This window comes from Acanthopagrus latus, chromosome 1 (assembly GCF_904848185.1).
Source record: "Acanthopagrus latus isolate v.2019 chromosome 1, fAcaLat1.1, whole genome shotgun sequence".
Lineage (NCBI taxonomy): Eukaryota > Metazoa > Chordata > Actinopteri > Spariformes > Sparidae > Acanthopagrus > Acanthopagrus latus.
Window position 1 is genome coordinate 13282329 of NC_051039.1, and position 20534 is coordinate 13302862.

Sequence of the window (20534 nt, forward strand, 5' to 3'; positions counted from 1 at the left end):
AGATAGTGACTGAATTTTCATTTTTGGGTGAACATACACACACATACAATAAAACTTCCAGATGAAACTGGCAGATTACTTTTTATGCTTTACTTTCTCATAAAAATACACAGACAAGTAGGAGACAGATGCTGTCTGTTCAGCTAATGTGACAACATCCTTCTTCAGGAGACCTCACTGCACTTCATAGCTTGTCTGTGTAATAAATCTACACTGATTCCAGTTTGTTCATATTAAAACTAAAGTTATGACTGTAACGTAATTAAATGCCTACATTTCTACCTCGGCATACAAAACCAAATTCTCTTTTTCCAGCGGTCTCTTCAAGTCTCATCTTCTGTAGTTTTTGTCACAAGAATGCCACTTTTACCAGATGTTCCCCATCAATCTCTTGTCATGTCAAATGTAACTCCCAGTTTCTCACTTTTTTTTCTCTCACTTTTTCAGGACTGTCGTACCTAAAAAGTAGAGGCATATGTATGCACATAAGGATGACTGAAAGTAGTGTAGTTTGCTGTCTTCAGTAAGGCTGTGACATCCACTGCAGGACTTGTTGGAGGGGCCAACTCCCTCCTGACAGTCCTATTTGTCCACTACTTTGCAGTGACTCCAATATGACTTCCACAATCATGGGTGACTTCATCTGATTCATTGAATTTCAGCTGTCTTGCCAACACTTGACCTGTAACTGTATGTTCAGCCACAGTTTCCCACACCAGCTCCCATTCATCTATTTGACCTACTTCCCAATTACAGAAGGTGTGGTTTTAACTGGACACATTTGTTTAAGGGTTTATTGTTATCAATATTAATGCTAGGGTATACAACACATTTGGCATTTCATATGGCTCACTTATGACTTTCTTTGAGATTGATTAACCTGATGATCCCCAATCATGTTGTCTATAAAATGCGCTTAAAATCCTCAAAAGCCTAATGTAACATGACTAGATTGTTTGTTTTGTGCAACTAGCACTCCGAAGGCCACATTTAACTGTCACAAAAGTCAAAGAAAAGTGTTTTAGAGGAACTAAGTGTGAATGTTTGGCAGATCATCAATTAAAAGAGTCAATCATTTTAGCTCTACTTCATAGCTCCTGATTGCGAAACTAGAAAACCAACAGTATTAGGCATTTGTTTACAGAGCACAGCAGATTTTCAGTGTGATTAATCACTGCATCACAGTTTTCCACCATTTTGAGGTCAGAGTTAATTTCTCACTTTTTCCCATGCGCTACTGTCTTGCTTACTGCTTCTGGCGAATCTGCATTCAATCAGTTCTCTCTCCTAGTCCTGTGCACCTCCAACCTGGACCTTGCCAGAATATAAGTTGGCTGGATTTGTGAGACAATTCAGCATTATAAACAAGTTTCCTGTGGCAGTATACGAATGATGAGACAAGGCCACATCTTAAAAATCACGCGTGTGACGTACGACTTTGCAGGACGTCCTGGTTGTTAATCAAACCGGTGACATGACTGGAAGGTTACGTGTTTGATCTACATGACAGTCAATTCCAACTCCGTTCATCAGCGTCAGGGTGCATTAGGAATGCACAGAAGCATTTCCTGCCTTTTCACGTAAGGCTGATCTGATCCTCTCATCCCTTGATGAAATTCATTTGAGGGACTTAAAGAAATACTGTATGAAATGTGTAAAACCTTTCTTGAACTTATAGCTCTACAGTACATGTAAAAACTATCGAGTTCTACTGAAAAGGAATGATGCAAAGATCTTGTCAGGTATTGATCAGACGTGTGAGGAGGCACATGGCTGTCTTAAATGATGCCATGATAAATCACACCATCAGTCACTGTCTTTGGGTTCACTGACATGTGATGTCTTTGCCCTTTACTTGTCTATTACTTAGCACTTATCTGAAGTGACGATAAAGTTCATTCCCTCTGTGGCACATAGCTTGGGCGGGTTATCATTATCTCTGCAAACCCAGTGTTTTATCTGTTTCCTTAATGCTAGTTTGTTTAACAGATTAAATGGGCTTGATGGTGTCCCACTTTAATCTGAAGGACAGAAACTGCTCAGTGACTGATAACAACTTCTGTTTAATGTTACACCACTGCTCACGCTACTTTTGTGGGAGTCAGAACACCTTCCTGAAAAGTATCTATATTCTTGGTGTAATATTGAGAAGTTTGCATGCATTGACACTTTCTTGAAAAACAAACCATGTCAAAACTGTGGCTGAGGAATCCAGTTTTGGAATGTTTTCCCCATAACATCTATTCTTCCTGATTCCAAAAGCCAATAGCTGACCCTTTTAGAAACAGAGGATACAGTGGCATGTTCAGTGGCCCTATGCTTCCAACTAAGAGGTTATAGATACCCTTCTGTCTTCACTTCTTGACACGCCTTTCTATTGCAGTATTATAAAGAGTGAGAAGAGTCTGAGTCAGGGTTGGTTGAGGTTGTTCGATGGGTCATACACAGGACACTTCCTCCAGTGACTAGGGTTCCTGTTTTACCAGGATTAAAAAAAAAAGATTGAAGTTTTCTTAAGATTACGTTACATCATTAAGTTAACTTAATTATGTGATGTAAATCACTTAAGTGATGTTACTGAACAAAAAAAAAGCCAAAGCATGATCTTTCCCTGAACCTAACCAAATAGCTTTGGCGCCCAAACATCACCAAACCCCAACCGTTTCGCATGATTCCACGAGTCTAACCAGGCATTGCATAAGTTTTATTGCTAAGTTTAGCATTGAGGCATTCGTGTTGAAAACTGATGCTAGAGGGGGAAACAGAGCATCATTGTTTGAAGCCTCATGACACTGACCAACCGCCGTATTTGACAAGTTGAGAGTAAGTTGCACACTGCACGCTGCCGGGAAGCAGAAGATCCCATTTCTTATAAATAGTGTTGTTTTTGGCAGCCTGTTTAAACTTTAGTTTTAGCCTAGTCTTTGTGTAAAACTGTCATTTTAGTTTTTATTAGTTTTAGTCACGTTTATACTCTTTTTAGTCTAGTCAAGTTTCATTCGACTAAAAGTCTGAGCAATTTAGTCTGATTTTAGTCAGAATTATCCATGACTGTTTTTGTCTAGTTTTAGTTGACAAAAACTGATGACATTTTAGTCTAGTTTTAGTCATGAAAATTGTACTTAAGTCTCTTTTTAGTAATGCGATTTCTTTCTGTCTACTTGTCTTGCATTTGCTATGTCTTCTCCCCTCATAGGCCAATGTCATTTGGTAACGGCAACACACACACACAAACAAACACACCTCATGTTATTAATTATTATTCTGTTTTCTATTTATTTTCTTTTTTGTTTGTATTTTTTTATGTATTCCTTGTTTTGTTTTCACACACACACACACACACACACACACACACACACACACACACACACACACACACACACACACAAACACCTAATTTTATTATTTATTACTCTTTTTTTCTATTTTCTTTTTTGGTTTGTATTTGTTATGTATTCCTCGTTTTGTTTTCACACACACACACACACACACACACACACACACACACACACACACACACTGGAAAACGTAACTTTGTCACTTTCCAGGATGTTTGGTGGGTCAGTATCTAAATCACTACACGTTACAACAGCATCCATATAAGTATAAACTGTCCCCGGGTTTAGGCTGACAGGTGACACCGGAAGGAACACCGAACCCCAGCTGGCTGGCCATCAGTCGCTTTCTTTGTGCCAGACTTAACTATGTGTCTTGAGTTATCATTAATGTTAAGCCACCACAGCTGCATCTTCTTAATAATGCCGCGCGGGAGGGGATTGAGGAAGCGATGTTGCCTGCGTCTGTGCAGTGCTACCTGATGCAGCACCTGAAGTGAGACTCAGGAAACAGAAATATTGCAAAATAATAATAATAATAGCGAGACGAATTAATGGTATTACATTTCATCCTGTCTCATTTTGGTCAATGAACATGAAGAGATACTTTTGCAGAGTTTTTATTTTGTAAACCACAGTTAGTCCCGTTTTTATTCGTCAACAATATTGCATTATATATTTGATTATAGTTTTCGTCACATGACCACCATTTACGTTGCGTCTTGTCTTGTTTCCATCACGTGATAAAGGTTCGTTGACGACAATATTTAGTCATAATTTTCGTTGACGAAAGCAACACTACTTATAAACAGATACTGGGGTGTCGGACTGGGGCCTAGAATTGTGTACTTGCACTTTAGGCTGTATCAGAGGCATTTCTGATACTGGTATTGGCATTTCACACATGATAGTCTTTTTATTGGTCATGTTGAGTACTACTGCATTTGTGAATTAGTTGTATAAAGCCAAGTTTGCAAATTGAAAGAGTGGAGTTCAAAAGAATTGGCTTGCCAGACCACTATAGCTGAGTCATGATAAAATATCCATGTTACACCTACATTACCAAATCTATTTCCTGATGCATATCAGTTAGTGATTCAGCTCTTACCAGTAACATTATTTTTAATTTTGCTTTAAATGCAGGAAGTTTTGAAATGACTCCCACCACTGATTGCCATACTTCTTGAAAGAAGAACGTCAAAATTATGAAACTTGGCTCAGTACAAGAAGTACTGAACAGAGTAGCCTCCCGTGCACTGCCAGATTGTACAAAAAAGTCCTTGCAGATCCCCGTGTCTGTCAGCACCTGTTATGACCCTAGCTAATGTGAGTGCATAACTGCAGGGCAGCCTTGGCATTTCATTTAGAACTGTGAATGAAATCCTGTCAGGTCAATCTGCAGAATATGCTGTGATACATGTACAGACAAAATATGTCTTGAACTATAAATAAAGTGTAGGCAGCTTTTACACACCTGGAAGGCAGGCTAAGCAACAGGTGCAAAGGACAAGAACAGAAAAATGCTCAAAAATGTATATAATCACATTAAATACAACATTTTTTTTTCTTTTTTATAAATACGTACAAATAAAGATAAAGGACATGAAAATTACAAACTGAAAGTGCTGCAGCAGCAGAGGACAGTAGGAAGCATTTATTGTCAAAGCAAAAAGTATAAGCCTATTTTGAAATATTTCAGATCTAATTCCGATGCTGGGAACCTGAGAACATTTATGTTTCTTCAGGTTGTTTCACCTCTCATCCAAGAGGCCTCTTCAGTTCTTACTAACTGGAGGGGAGTTGCAGGGTTTAAACCAAGTGTGGGTGTTGCTAATCACTGTGGGAGGAACGCCCTTCATACTGGTACAGGAGTATGAAAAAACATCCATAAAGCTGGCTGATTACAGGAACCACCTGCATTTCAACTTGAGATGCAGTCAACAGTGACTCTGTAAGGACACACCCCCCCCCCATATGTAAACACCAAAGAAGCCTCTTGGATGAGAGGTGGAATGTCTTCAAGAAACCTAATTCAGTCCACAATTGCCTACGATACATCACTTACAATTGCCATGACCTGGATGACTGAGAACCTTCATCAACACGTTCTTCTTCCATTACTGCCACAGACTGAATAAAAATAATCCCTGTCATATTTCAGGTTGATTTGCTGTCTGAAAAATGCAACAAATAACCAGTTTTGCTCTGTAGACCCATTAGTGATGAACAAAAGCATTAGGTGCTTAACTCAATGAATTCATTCTTCATTATACATGTCAACTGTCAACAGTGTCTTTACCAATTAAATGCTTTCAACGAGAAGCTGCAACAGTTGCAAGTTAACACATTGGCTTTTCAACCACACATCCAACACCTAATAAATAGCCTACATTCAACTAATCACTTGATACGGTTGATTTAAATATGCGCTCACCCCACTTAAAAAAAGCCTGCAAATTAATAGGAAATTGACGTAAAAGTAGAAAGAATTCTGCTTCAATAGCAAGAAAACCCTAATCTAATTGGAGGCAGCTAATACTGTTTTTTATATTTATAGAAATGTATGGTGAGGGAGGGTGATTCATGAAATTCTAACTTCCACATAATTGCATTTTGTTCTACAGCCTACATATCTGCACTGTGAATCACAAACCAAAAGAGAGAGATGTTTATTCTTTGATTTGCTCTCTGATGGGGCCTTCTAGATAATTCAACTCTGTTATCATTGTCAATAAGCAGAGACTTTTGTCTATGTCTAGCCTATGTAAAGGCTGGCTGATTATTTCTCTGTCAGTCAAGAAATTGTTTCAGTATGACATATTGTGATCACCAAAATTAGGTTAATAAGGAGTAATCAAACTGAAATGGAGTTGCTGATATGCTCCCATGCATACAGCAAGACCAGGTTCCTGCTGAGGCACACTTAACATTTAATTCTGACTCTGTTGTCAACCCAGGGAAAGTGGACTAGCAGAAACAAGACAGCCTTGGATTTTTGAGTTCGACCTCAGTTTTGCAAATAAATCTTGTGTGTGTGTGTGTGTGTGTGTGTGTGTGTGTGTGTGTGTGTGCCAGAAGTGAATGTTTCAGCAAAGTCAGTGTTCTTACACTTTCTTTCTACTTTCTGAGATTTTGGGGTTGGGCATCAAGTCTGTGACACTGCTGTTGCGATTTAGTGTGATTGTGCAAGAAGTAACAAAGCAAAGGTGTTTTTTAGATTGTTAGATATACTATGTGGTGTTTTTTCTTCTAAATATTCAGTACTTAATACAAAGTTAATTTCCTGTCCTTGGCTGTACACATACTTTGTCCAACTTGATTTCACCCCGACCTTTCAGATACCGTTCAGAAAGAGACTTTGCCATGTTAGTAATAATGAACCAAGTTTTAATTCTGGCCTCCCCTTAAAACTTCTACATTGAGACAGACCACAGTCTCAGTTAGATAAGGACATTCCTCATGTAGGTTGTCAACTTAAAACTTTTTTTTTTTTTTTTTTTTTTTACAAAAACAGTGGATTCTTTCAAAAGCCAGCATTATGGGTTGGCCTTCTTATTATAAATTGTATGCTTTTGACTTGTGACAGTGCAGGGAAAAAGTTTCCACCTTATTCGTGTTTGTCATTGTAAGCTTCACTTTCTATAAACCTGAAGGCAATACCCTCATTGTTTACCAATCAAAGTTTCATTATCACAGCCAAAACCTGTTCCTCCAGGCTCACAATGGTCACACACCTGCGACTACACTGTCTCTCGCCTTTTGAAAGCAGCCTTAGAAAAATGACAGTAGTCAGACCTCTGAGGTACAACAATATCTCTTTGTGCTTGACTTAACAAATAAGAAAAAAACAACTTAGAACCTTTTGTATTTCTGTCTACTCCTCTATGATTTCAATTCTCTATTTTGACTTCATGTAACATCAGTACAATTTGGGTCATTTGATCACCATATTATAGATCTGTTCAAAGGTATTGCCAGACACACAGTCCTTTTTCTGATATAGAAAATACAACACGCTCACTCAATGCTATGTCAGCTGAAACGCAGGTCATATTAATTATCAAATTAGTTTAACCCCCTTGGTATCTGGATATAGCACCAAAAATTCCTGCCAGTGTGCATATGTGTCAAACACATACATATGCGAGAGTGGGAATACATGTTATTAATGTTCCATTTCAAGCCTCAAGTGCCCTCTAAAAAATGCTTTTGTTGACAACCAGCCGCGACTTCGTCGGCTGGTAGTTTTTTCACATGGTGGCCCATTAAATGTATACCTGGAGACATCAGTTTTAGTGAGAACTAACACTGAAGCGGTTTTGAGTATAATGTCACGTGTTTGTATCTGTCTTTACACAGATTATTGTCATTGCGATAGTGTCACAACTGTAAAACATGCAGTCATGAAAATTTACAAGTGTGTAGTTGAGATCAAAATGAAGGCCAAATTTTAAAATGATCATTGTGAGAGTAATTAGGAACTGAAGATAGGAAGTGTAAGAGGCCAGTAGCTCCCAGTTAACGCCCCTGGCCCACATCACTATAACCCAGTTTCCATTATTCCCCTATACTGTAGCGTAGCTGTTATTGTTTTCACCTTGTCTGTCTTTCAGCTGGTGGATTTTTGTTGTCATTGTGAAAGCTACACAACCATAAAACATGTCAGGGAACTTTACATCAAAATATGGAATGTAGGGGGGGGATGACCCCCCAGTTTACGCCCCTGGCTAACATTCGTGTTCATGGAGATACTGTTTATAGCAGGTTTTGAATACTTGTCTGCATGTGGAAATATTTTGTCACTGGGATAGCATCACGACTGTGCAAGATCTAGACAGGAAACTTTACAGGTGTGTGGTTGAGTTCAGTATCTAAGGAGGAGTTGAGTATTCGGAACATGAACATGTTACTGGGTGTCTGACTTGATGGGGTCCCAGCACATGATGGTCTTGTTTAGTTTACAGATATTCACAATAGAAAGATTCACATACACCCAGAATGAATTGAAAATTGAAGTAGGAGAAATACATACCTAGAACTCTAAGTGTCAACAAGCTATAGTACACAACTGTAAACACCATAACTGAGCAGGTATTTGTCAGGGAAACCACCCAGTACATCAAGTTGACTCAGTGTTTACAAGACGGTTATTAGCATCACATAGGGTAAACAGTTCAAATCTTACAAACAGTTATATTTTACACACAAGAAAGAAAGTGCTTTATGAGTCACAACAAAAAGAGGGTCACCAACAATAAATACACTGTAGAGTTATTATGTACTCAGCACATCCAAAAATGATGGTCTTAGCATGCAGCGAGAGGTCTGTGTCTGCTCCTCCTCCTGCAGCTGGCATCTCAACATTCTTACCACCACTGAGGAGAAAAAAAAAAACGCCATGACCCAGGTGTGAGACAGTGTTTGATCCAGGTAATCAAGGCTGACGAGACGGATCATGTAGGGCATTCACACCACACTCTCTCTATTGATGCTCAAAAAGCTCCCGTGCTCCATTTGTGGATTCATCATGAACATTTGTATTTGTTGCCTCTTCCATGTGAAGGCTGTGAAGACGCCCAGACAAAATTGCTTAAATCAGACACCCTCATTATTTGCACTGATTAAACCATGTCATGGATACAGCTGTGACCCAGTTTCATTCTTCACTAAATCAGGTTTTTAAGATCTTTGTATTTCTTATCATGTTGTTGCTGTCCGGCATAGTGTCTCTCCAGCCTTGAATCTATTTCAACAATATTTTCGACCAAACTCAAGGATTATGTTTCTTGTGAGTGATAATTCTCCTTCCTCTTAAGGTCGTAAAACCTTATCAGTTTATCCCAAAAATGCATTGTTATAGCTTGACCATATTGTTGCACATTCATTTTCTCCCCCTGAAAATTATGTTCGCAAATGTCAGCGTCTTCCTTCAAATATTGGCCTTTTGGTGTAAAGATCGAAAACTCCCTAAATTAGTAGTTAAAGTGACTATTGACAATATAGTACTGTAATTCTATATCTCAGACATTTCATTCTCAAAAAATTAGACTCGTAACTATTTTTTTTTTTACTTTTAAAAGCTTTACATTTGCTGACAGCTGCAGAAAACTTAGTCAACCATTAGAGCTCTGAGGCAGCCTCATGCCAACATGCTGGCAGCCCAGTTGTGAGCACTTTATTCTATATCTATTTCTTCTTTATTCTTTATTCTAACGCTTCTTGTGGCTTAAATAAGCATGTACATCAGAGATGTGTGCTTTGAATCCTTGAGACTTTATAAAAGTTGTCTTTGCTTACTTTACGGTGCGTTTATGTGCATTTTAATAACCCGGTTGTTTACGTCCTTCTGCAGTAACCTGATTTCTTAAATGTCATGTGCACATACACCATTCTCTGATGTATATAACAAGATTTCTGAAGGATAAATATGCGTTCTTGGTGAGGCTGCAGTATTTTGGGGGAATATTTCAGTGTTTGATTCACAACAGAAGATTGTAAAATTCACACACGTGCACAATAATGAAAAAATGGCGCTCTCTATTAATGCAGAGCCTGTCCTCTCCTCGCAGTCACAATCACACAGGCTGCAGCATCCTGTAGCATAACACACTAAATGTAAAATATGCCGGCCTTGGTTCTAAAATAAGATGAAGGGAAAGGGGGGACCGTCTTTATGGAAACATGGGTTTTACATTAAACTGGGTTTTTGTAGTGCATTGCACTTGTTCTTCCTGTTTTCATACCTTATCCTGGTTCCCCCCTACGACATAATTCCTTCCTCGCATGCAAATGTTGCTTTGCCAACACTGTCACACAGACTTATGCTGCTGCAGTGTGCAGACTGCAGGTGAGAGCCAGGTCTGACACATGGCAATAAGAGGCTGCTTGTCCTCCTCCTTGGGGACTGTGGCAGCCTCTTTCCATCTACCTCTTCATGTGTTTGCGCATCACTGATCTTCACACATGGCATCATCTTCAAGGCTGACCTACAATAAAGCTTCTTCCAATATCTTCTCTGTTTCAGTCTTCCCAGACATAGTTCAGGCACTTCCATCCAAAGGGCACCAAAAGGTTAGTGACAGTGGAGACACTCCTTGGGAATTTTCCCTGACAGAGGATCAATTCAACAGAACAGTAAAGTGAAACTCCAGAGAACTGTATCAAAAGAACAGAATACTCTCCAAACATTTCCTGTGACATCTTTTGTTTCACATGCTTTATGTCAAAGGAGATATGTTTTCAAGCTACTTGTCTGTCCATCAATCCATCCGTAAGTCTGTCCGTCCTTTTCTCTTGAATGTGATATCTCAAGAACTCCTTGAGGGAATTTCTTTAGCTTTGGCACAAACTTCGACTTGGACTCAAGGATGAGCTGATTAAATTTTAGTGGTCAATGTCAAGATCACTGTGACCTGGCGAAACTTGTCTTTGGCCATAACTCAAGAATTGAAATGCAAATTATTACAAAACTTCATGCTCATGTATAATAGGATAAAATGATGAAGTAATTATATTTTATATCAGACAGGTCAGAAGTCAAGTTCACAGTGACATCATAATCTTCTAGAAAAACAATTTTTTGGCCATTATTCAACACCAGAACAGAACCGGGAATTCTGGACATATTTCACATTTGGTCTGATACTGACTTCATGACACTAATCCTCACTGCCCACCATTAAATTGCTGCAATTTTATAGACCTTGAGTGCTGCCTGGTTGAAGATCTCACTAAAGCATCCAAGTTTAAGAATGTGTAGCTTCTTTGAGATCTGTCAGAATCATTCACTCGAAGCACTTGAACACATACAAAGATTTTTGACTTTTTGTTCATATCAGTTAGTTTACACACTGGTAGACATACAGCAAAACAAGAACAACAGACCTTAATAAAGTCAGGTCATTACAATTTTATTTATATATCCCCATTTCACAAATTTACTTTACACTTGTCACAGTTTAGATGAGATGCTCAACTCAGGCGAGTAATAACTCTTATAAATCGGCAAGTGGAAAAAAACTTTTGGAGAACAGTCCATTCCTGAAGAGGGCTTCGGAGTTTATGTACAAGCCCAGTTTTTTGTTGATTTGAACCTCAAGGTATGAGTCCACCCTCTTCACTTCCTCTCACTCAGTGTTAACCAAGACAGGGAAGCCAGTGTTCCTACAATAGTCAACACAGGGCTGTTGAGTTTCAGGTAATTGTCACTGCACCATGTCAGCCGATATCAGGTATTTTCCAAACTATTGGTATTAACATTTATAATGGCTGATAAAAGAATATTTGAAAAATAAAATAAAAATGGACAAAACACCCTCCTCACCCCCTTGTGAGTGTTGATCCTACCTGAGGGTAGGGCTGAGTATCACCAGGTACCTTGCGATACGATACTATCACAATATTTTTTTCCCATTATAACGATAATATCACGATACAGCAAACAGTTGCACTGAAGTTAATGTGTCTGCCCCGTGACTTTACAGTGTGATTGTTTGGTGTGCAAGATAATGTGTCTCCAGTGCTCATGCTTCAGTGTCACAAAGCAGCATCACCAGCGTTCAGAGATACTGACACCTTCTCCATTATCACAGTAAGTTATCTGTATGGGCTGGTGATGTGTGGACACAAAAATCTGACCACTTGCACATAAAATCAGACAGTCTGTCTCAGAGATCTGATTTAAGGACTAAAACTGATTTATCTGCAGTTTGAACCTAGCCATACTTTATCAGTCTGGATGTAGTATGGACATTGAATTACAAATGAAGTTTTCGCCATAGCAACAAAATGACGTGACTGCATATGCAAGCAAACTATTGTGTCCTTTTTTTCTCGCTCTTATGTCCTCCTCCTTTCAGTGCTGGCTAATAAAAGGTTCCCTTCTAATGCATTTTCAGTTGAATGGGGGAGTGAAGTGTAACACAAAAATGATTCCCTAAATCAAAAGAAATGTTCAATTGAAGTGTTGTTATGCAAAAAGAACACAAAACGTGGCAGTTGCCGTGATGGACCTTAGTGCTGCTACACTCCCATTCATTGGCTCTCACCATGTTCCTCTTGGGAGCGTCTGAGTCTTGTTTGACGTCAAGTGGTGAAATTCAGTATTACTGGTAGGGTCCGGGTTAAGCCTTAAATGAAACCGGTTTGAAACATTTCAAGTCTGCCGAACCCAATTCTAAACCTCAAATTTTGACCTACCTTCTATTATGAATTACTGCCTGCGCAGCCACACTGACTAGCTCCCATGAAGGTGACATAAGACACAGGGCATATACAAACTGGTAATAAACTATGTAGAGTTCAAATAGAAAAAACAAAACAGTTTTATTTTGTGTAGGCGTGGGTAAAAATATCGATTCATCAGTGCATTGCAATATATTTTTTTCCCAATTCGATATTGATTCATAAAATCCTCTGAATCGATTCAGACAAGCAGTGGCTGCCGACCACCTGCTGTCCCTCACTGGACGCCTCTCGGTCCTCGCCTCCAGCAGCTGGAAGCGCCTCTCTCGATGGTTGGAAGGTGATGCGCCACGGAAACACCGTCGGAGCTGCGGAGGTAGGTAGCTGATGTCTGACGCACTGCTCTTTCGGAGACTGTAAACTCCCACCACAGCCGGACTCATCCTGGCTGCTGCACCGTGTGCCAGCGGTTCTCCGGGGAGAGAGGGGGGTTCAGGCTTAACGTTTTACCCCCTCGCATCTAGCTTGAGGGTGGAGGGACCGCGGTTATGTCTATGTTTATGTCAGACAAAAATGTACCGTGCAGTCCCAGAAACAATGGCACTTTCTCAGCTATGGTTACACTATTTTATAACTAAACACATTGTGTGCCTTTGTTTACATTTCAATTCGAACTAGAACTTCCTAGAGAAAAGATTTATAATTTAATACTACGTTTAAAAAAAAAAAAAAAAAAAAAAATATATATATATATATATATATATATATATATATATATATATATATATATATATATATATATATATATATATATATATCAACAGGTACTCCAATGAATTGTTTATTACTACTTATTACTGAATTGATATTGAAGCATTTAAGTCAATACTGAATTGAATCGATATTGAATCAAATTGTGACCTAAAGAATCAAAATCGAATCGTGAGGTTCTTGACAATACCCAGCCCTAATTTTGTGGGACAGTATCCGCTTTAAAAAACTGTAGGCAACGCTGTTCATCCACTCCCAGTCAAGTCAACTTCCCCTCTCAGTGTATCAGCAGATCAGACCTACAAAGACAAACAGTAACCAAGATTATTTGGGGAGCAAACAAAGAGAATACTAATAAACAGCTCTGTCTGCCTCTCACTGTGTCTCTCCCTCACATTTCTTCCTCCTCCTATGTGACAGATGTGGATCTCGCCCACCTCTCCTTTGACTTAAATGAGAACAGCCACTCAGGTTATTTTCAGCTGAGTATGTTTTCTTCATGATTACAGGCGTGCTATCTTTGCATCTAAAAAACAGCAGAGAAAAAGAAAAGAAAGAGAGTAAGAAATATGTAGAACATGTTATTTTTGCTTTTCCAAGTATGACAGTGAGATTTGGTATCTTCCCTAGTTTAAACAGTGCTCTCCTTTCTCACATTCCCCCACTGCCCGAATTAGGCTTCCTGACCTCTTTTCAGAAAATTAGCAACTCTTTGTGTTTCTGCACCTATAGTTGAATTTTAAAATTAAACACATCTGAAGTAGAACTGCAGATTTAAATTATAAAGCTTATTCTGGCAGATACTGTGATTGTGATATGATTTGCAATCAGTGGGAATGATCACTTTAGCATCACAGTTTTGACCTACTATCAAATCATCATGATTTAGTGAGTTTTCTTTTATATATATATATATATATATATATATATATATATATATATATATATATATATATATATATATATATATATATATATATATATATATATATATATATATGAATGTATATATATATATATATATATATATATGAATGTATGTATGAATGTATGTAACAACCATCCATTTGTTGGCTTTCGTTTCTTTATGTTGTGCTTAACTGTCAGCACCTGCTGCTAATTTGCAAACCATGTGCAAAAAGGACATAGTTAAATTTTTTTTAGAATTATAGAAGACAGACCCCAAGCCTTAATTTTAATGTTTAAAAAAGCAGATCCTTGGCAAGTGAAAGCAGCTGTTTTAAAAATGACTAATTTCAATATCTCAAATGTCTATAGAAGAGTTACACTGTTCACCAAACCTTGAGATTTATGAGAGATTTTTATCACAGTTGGCTGATGTGTGTTGCAAAACGTCTCTATTGTTGGTTAGCCTCAGAAACAGTCTCATCCACAGACAACCAACAGAACCGCTGTGTAATCCATATGTAGTTAAAATGTATCCAAAGCCCAAATTGTGTAATTTAATTCAATCTGGTAAATTTCACTCTTCTTTGAGTTGACTGTGATCATTGGCAGCCTCAAGAACTAAGAAATAAGTGGCCTCAAATGCTGAATATGCTCTTGACAGCTGTTCTCTATAGAGGGTGTCGTCGTCTATGTAGTCAGCAACTGAAATGACGTTTTAAAGCAAATGTTAATCTGTGTTATAGAGAGAGAAGGATTACATTTAATGAATAAAAAGCCTCTGAATCACTTTAAGACAGAATGCAGCCATACACCGTGTCCTGACTGCATGCAAGCATCGATGAAGTTGGATGCAGGGCACTTGCTGCCTGCACTGAACCCGTTAAAACGGCACTCTGTCGTATCCCTGTGCAGTTAGGACACAGTGTTGGAGAGCTGGTTAAATGTAAAGCTTCATGCGACAGTTGCTTGGCAACACCTTTTACAGTACCATTCCTATGGAAAACTATTTGAGCTGTGTCTGCATCCGAGACTTTGATCAGAATTGCTCAGCTCAGATATTGTAGCCTTTTGGAAAATTGTCCTTGATTGAAACCACTTAGGGAGCTTGCACAGAAGAAATGGTAAAATGAGGTTGCAGCTTCCTGGATTATAATGTTATCGAGCATACGTTGATCGATGTCCAGCCATTCTGCCTGAAATACCTGAAAAAAACTTGAATTTTGTTACACAGTACACCACTTAATGTTAATCACGACTGACCACAGCATATGACATACAGTGCATATATGCTGCGCATGGTATTAAATGTTTGATGTTATTTTCAACATCAGTGATCGATACCACCAAACTGGCCTCCCTCCATTTTACCCCATATCTGCCTCCTCTGTTGTGTTAAAGCTTTGATCTTCCTTGGCTCCCAGTATCACATTTTTATCTTCAGGTGTGTCATTATATGCCAAGCCAATGCTTTTGCATCCGAATAAAAAAACAAACAAAAAAACAAACAAAAAAAAACCCCTCTCCTTTGAACTCGCAAATGCCACAAACACAGTGTTCAAAACTCATTTTCTGGTTTGTGTAAAAAGCATCACATTTTCGAATTATTCTAATTACAAACCTGATGAAAAGTCCACAGTCTGCATGAGGGGTCTGTTTAAACAAACACGATTTATTCAAATGAAGACTGATGTTTCACACAGGTTTGCATTTCAGCTTGTTGGAATGAGCAGAATGACAATTACCCAGAATTTCAGGAATGAAGCAGTAAATTTTAATAAATGAATACAACACATAAAGGACACATTGCAATACATACAGCCTCCCAATATACACAGTAATAAAGTTCATTACTAGACAACTAACACAAGCAGATAATGATATAGTATTATTTTTGTTTTTGCTTTTTCAAATGAAGTGTTCAGAAAAAGAGAACAAATCTGCTGATCTGAGCTGAGGGCTTCACTCTGTGCAGTAGTGTGTGTGTGTGTGTGTGTGTGTGTGTGTGTGTGTGTGTGTGTGTGTGTGTGTGTGTGTGTGTGTGTGTGTGTAAATGTAAGCATGTGGTTCCTTTCCATCATTTCAAATCCCTCCTCGCCTTTTTGTACTGGACAGTGTCAGTGATGAAGTGGGCGGCCATTATTCCCCTTGGGTTGTTAGGCAGACATGGCCCAGCTGAGATGACAGGTCGTGGACAGAGCTGTAGCTCAGTGCTGACTGGCTGGCCTGGTTGACTGATTAAAAAAAAAAAAAAAAAATGTGCTGAGTTTATGGTTTGGGGGTGAGAAGTCCAGTGTGCTCGGTGATCTACTGAGGTCTCTGTCTAACAGCAACTTGATCTGACTAACCAGACTTAAAGACACTGAGGAAGTGTGCTCATTGTTGTTTTACTTCTTGGTACAATACATAGATCAGCGCTGTATGATGAGAACTTAAAATAATATTGTATAATATATTTTACTGAGTACACTGATATCAATAATGTGACAATATTATAGGGATGGCTACTGTCACAAAATATTAATACAGTGAGATATTTGATAAATAATCATTGGTAACGTGGAAATAATGACTATGTAGCTAAAGGCAAGTAGAACAGTCTGATAAGTTCCTAAAATGACATCACTGCTCTGTAATGCAGCCTTTGAAACAGAGAAACAACAACATTTACTATATGACGTATCACAATTTGAAGACCATATAGGCTCATATCCCAAAAACCATGTATTGATAAATTGCCCAGCCCTAACATAAATCTGTCTCTACTGTTGTTTTTTACGTTTTTCTTCTATGTGCACTCCCCCTAGTAGTCACACGCTCCGTGCCCGTGTCCTATTACAGTACATTACTAAGAGGGGTACCAACCATGTAGCACACCAGACATAATAAGTTCACTTTACTCTGTTTACTCCATTAAATGTTAACACAACGGGAGAAAAGTCCTCTCCCATCCATCTATGTGTGACCTACCTGGGCGCCGGAAACAGCATCACAACAGACATTTCTGTGATTATAAAGAACATGAAGAAATAAATGCAACAAAGAAATGTTCTTCCAACGCTATGAATTATGCATTGCTCTGAAATAGATTTTCTTACTATGTACTCTGCAGGAGTGTGGAAGACATGGAAACATGTAAGCATAATATGGACAACACACAAGTGGACTGTACGAGCATCTTATACAACACTTTTTGAGTTTGGCTCGTTATCACATCGCAGTGGGTCATGCCATCAGATACTTTGCGTATGTGAGGAGATTTCCATGTGTACACCCACCCACTCATCGCCTATACAACAAACAGCTGTGTTTTTTTCACCCACTTTCAAAACGTATGCTCAGACTAGATCTGATCTGTAGACATAGGGCAGTAGAAGCACTGCCGCATTTGACTACAGGGGCCACCAGACTGAACTAAAATGAAAGCCCTTGTTTTTGCTGTAACATAATATTGTACACAGATTTTTTTTTCGTCTATTTCTTGATAGCATTTGAATATGTGTTTGTTATTGTTACACACAGAAATAGAGCGTTGGATAGCCATGACTTAGTTTTCTAGGCTAACAAGGAAGCATCACCTTGGTTCCCTCGATCAATTTGATTTTGTTTTGTTGGCAACCACACAAGTGCTATATGATTAAATTGTGGGACATTTAGCGATGTATTTTATGTCATATGTTTATATATCTTAAGCCTGTGGTAATCACTCACCTTATTTAAGGTATTAAAAACAAAATAAAACTTAGACTTAGTGACAAGGCAACAGGATGAGCTACAATGGTAACTGATTTCCCAGTTTTGGGCTACAGACTACACCACTCCATTTCTGTCTCTGATAAGAGTCATTAAAACTATCAAGATTACACAAGCCAGGGTTAATTAATGTATCTATTTTTTTTTTCCATTTTTTGCTGCAAGATGAGCATTTATATGTTGCTAATTGTTAAAGGCTTGACAACAATTTGTAACCCTTAACAATATCATAAATTAAATCACATTTTTAATTAAGCTCTGAGAGCAACCTCTAGTAAATTAGAACAATAAAACTCTGTTGTTGTTGTGCTGTGAAAAGGCAAGTGTAAAACCCGTTTACCCGAAATGTCTGTATTTTACAAGTTGTCAATGACTGATATCTGTTGCCAGTTTATTTATTCATATTTCCTAACCCTAACCCTTTCATTGCTAGCATAGAAACAGGTGTTTTGAATGGTGTAGAACGTGTCACTAGGAAGAACTCTGTAATTGCTGTAGGAATTTTGACAGGAGCAAAGAATGCAGATCATGGTATTTTGGCCGGATAAGTCCACACCGTAAGAGGTTTGGGTTGAGGCACAGGTCAACAAAACATTGTAGACATTGTTTTTTTTTTCAAAAACATAATCCATGATGACAAGACTCCTCCAACCTTAATAAAGCCATCATTTTAACCCAAACCACATACTTACCTTCAACTGAACCAAGTAGTTTTTTGTGCCTGGACCAAATAAAACCCTAATAATTGTGCTGTCACGCCACAAAACTGATTTATTTTTCACCAGTGATTTGTGACTGCGTTTGAAGCCATGGATAAATGATGCCTCCCTGCTGAGATAGTAGCATCAGATCGGGAAATGCTTCAAAATATCTACTAGACACACATTTTGACATTTAATTCAAAAGTTTGTTGACCTAGAAACAGAACACATGTGTGAGGCGTGCCGGGGCGAGGTGATGCACCCCGTTGAACTTGCTATGTAACTTTATGACTAACTTGAGAAAAGAAAGTTCAACTGTTTCATACATTTATTTTGGGGTGAGGGGTTCTGTCAGCAGCAAGAAAAGCAAACATATCTATCTTAGCGAAGCACCAAATTGGATAGGACTGTGCCAAGTCTGTCTCAGGCAGCTTGCCAACAGAGAGCAGAGGCAGGCCTTTCTGGGCTGAAGCAAAAAAAAAAAAATGATGACAATGACGGAAAATGTGAATTAATATAAACATTCAAATGATATTTTGAATTGAGGTCGGAGAGAGAACATGGGAGAAGAGAGCGCCACACACCACACTAAAAATTACTAGCAAGTAAATGTATAATGGAAGAATTACATAGACACCAGTGCAGCAATGCTAAAAGGGAGCAGCGTCGTAATGGGCTCCAGAACTGGAAAACTGTCCTCAGCAACCTCTCAGTTAACATGACCGATCACAGCTGCTGAGACTGACAGCAGCCAGGGGTACAGTACCAGGATAATACATGTTGGCTGTGACCAGGAATCTAAATCTGGTAACAATGAAGATGAAGGAGAGGAGCAAGAGGGAGCAATACATGGAATTATTTTGACATGATGACAAAAAAGTTATTTCATCATATCTTGTTGACAATTTTAGCACATTTTTGAAAGTTTTAGACAATTGTTTTTACATATGGTGCCTTGAAACACCCCTAAAATGCCTTACAGCATCGATTTGGTGTATCTGCTGTTCTTGTTCCCCCGTACCTACAGCACCTCCTAGTGTGGTGTTAATGTTCCTGTTTACTCCTCTCATTTCCACCTCTTGCCTACACTGGCACGCACGCACACATGCACGCGCACACACGCACACACACACACACATACAAAGTATTTTGGGAAGACGTCCAGCTGCCGCGGTGAGAGTGACTAATGACCCCTTTCACAGCACAAACACCACATAATCAGAGATGCTGAGGATCTGTGTCTGCCCGCTGTCCTGTCTGAGTAATTACGCCAGGGACTCAATTAATCTACTACCCAACAATCAACCCAGCTGTACATACTTGTTGCCCGTTGCAGTGTCCCAGTATCTCGGCTCAGAGATGATTGTGTCATATTTCTGGTCGTAATCCTGTGCTAGGTTTTTATTTTTTTTTACTATGCAGAGAAGACAGATCGCTGATAAAACTTTAAATTTGAAATTTTATTTCAGAATTGTCTGTGGTAACTCACTCCAAGGGCAACAAACAGTGCTTACATGTGTGTGTACTTGCCTGAACATCTAATAAGATGTCAGTAAAAATTCAAAGCTACTCTTCAGAGTAAACAAGTGAAGGATGGTCATGCAGCTACAGTAAATAGATTGTTAACACCTTCTGATAAGTAGTTCAATTTAGCAATCGAACGAAAGTTGGCTGTGGACATTCAGAATCTTAGCTAGGACACTTTTGTAAATTTGTTGCTATTATTTATTATTCAATCAAAGAAATTTCTTTCTCACCTTGTGCTTGATTCCACACATCCAGTTCAAGAGCCCAGAGAGGAGTCCACTTGCACAATATAGCTTCATATTAGTGCCTCCACAAATCTCCAGTTGTGTTTGACAGGACCTGAATGAAAGTTATTTGA

General features: G+C 38.7%; 1 protein-coding gene across 25 annotated transcripts in view; it reads left to right on the plus strand.

Moving 5' to 3' along the window:
• LOC119022406 overlaps nt 1–20534 on the plus strand; it is a 231860-nt gene that overhangs the window by 53158 nt on the left and 158168 nt on the right. The window lies entirely within an intron of this gene.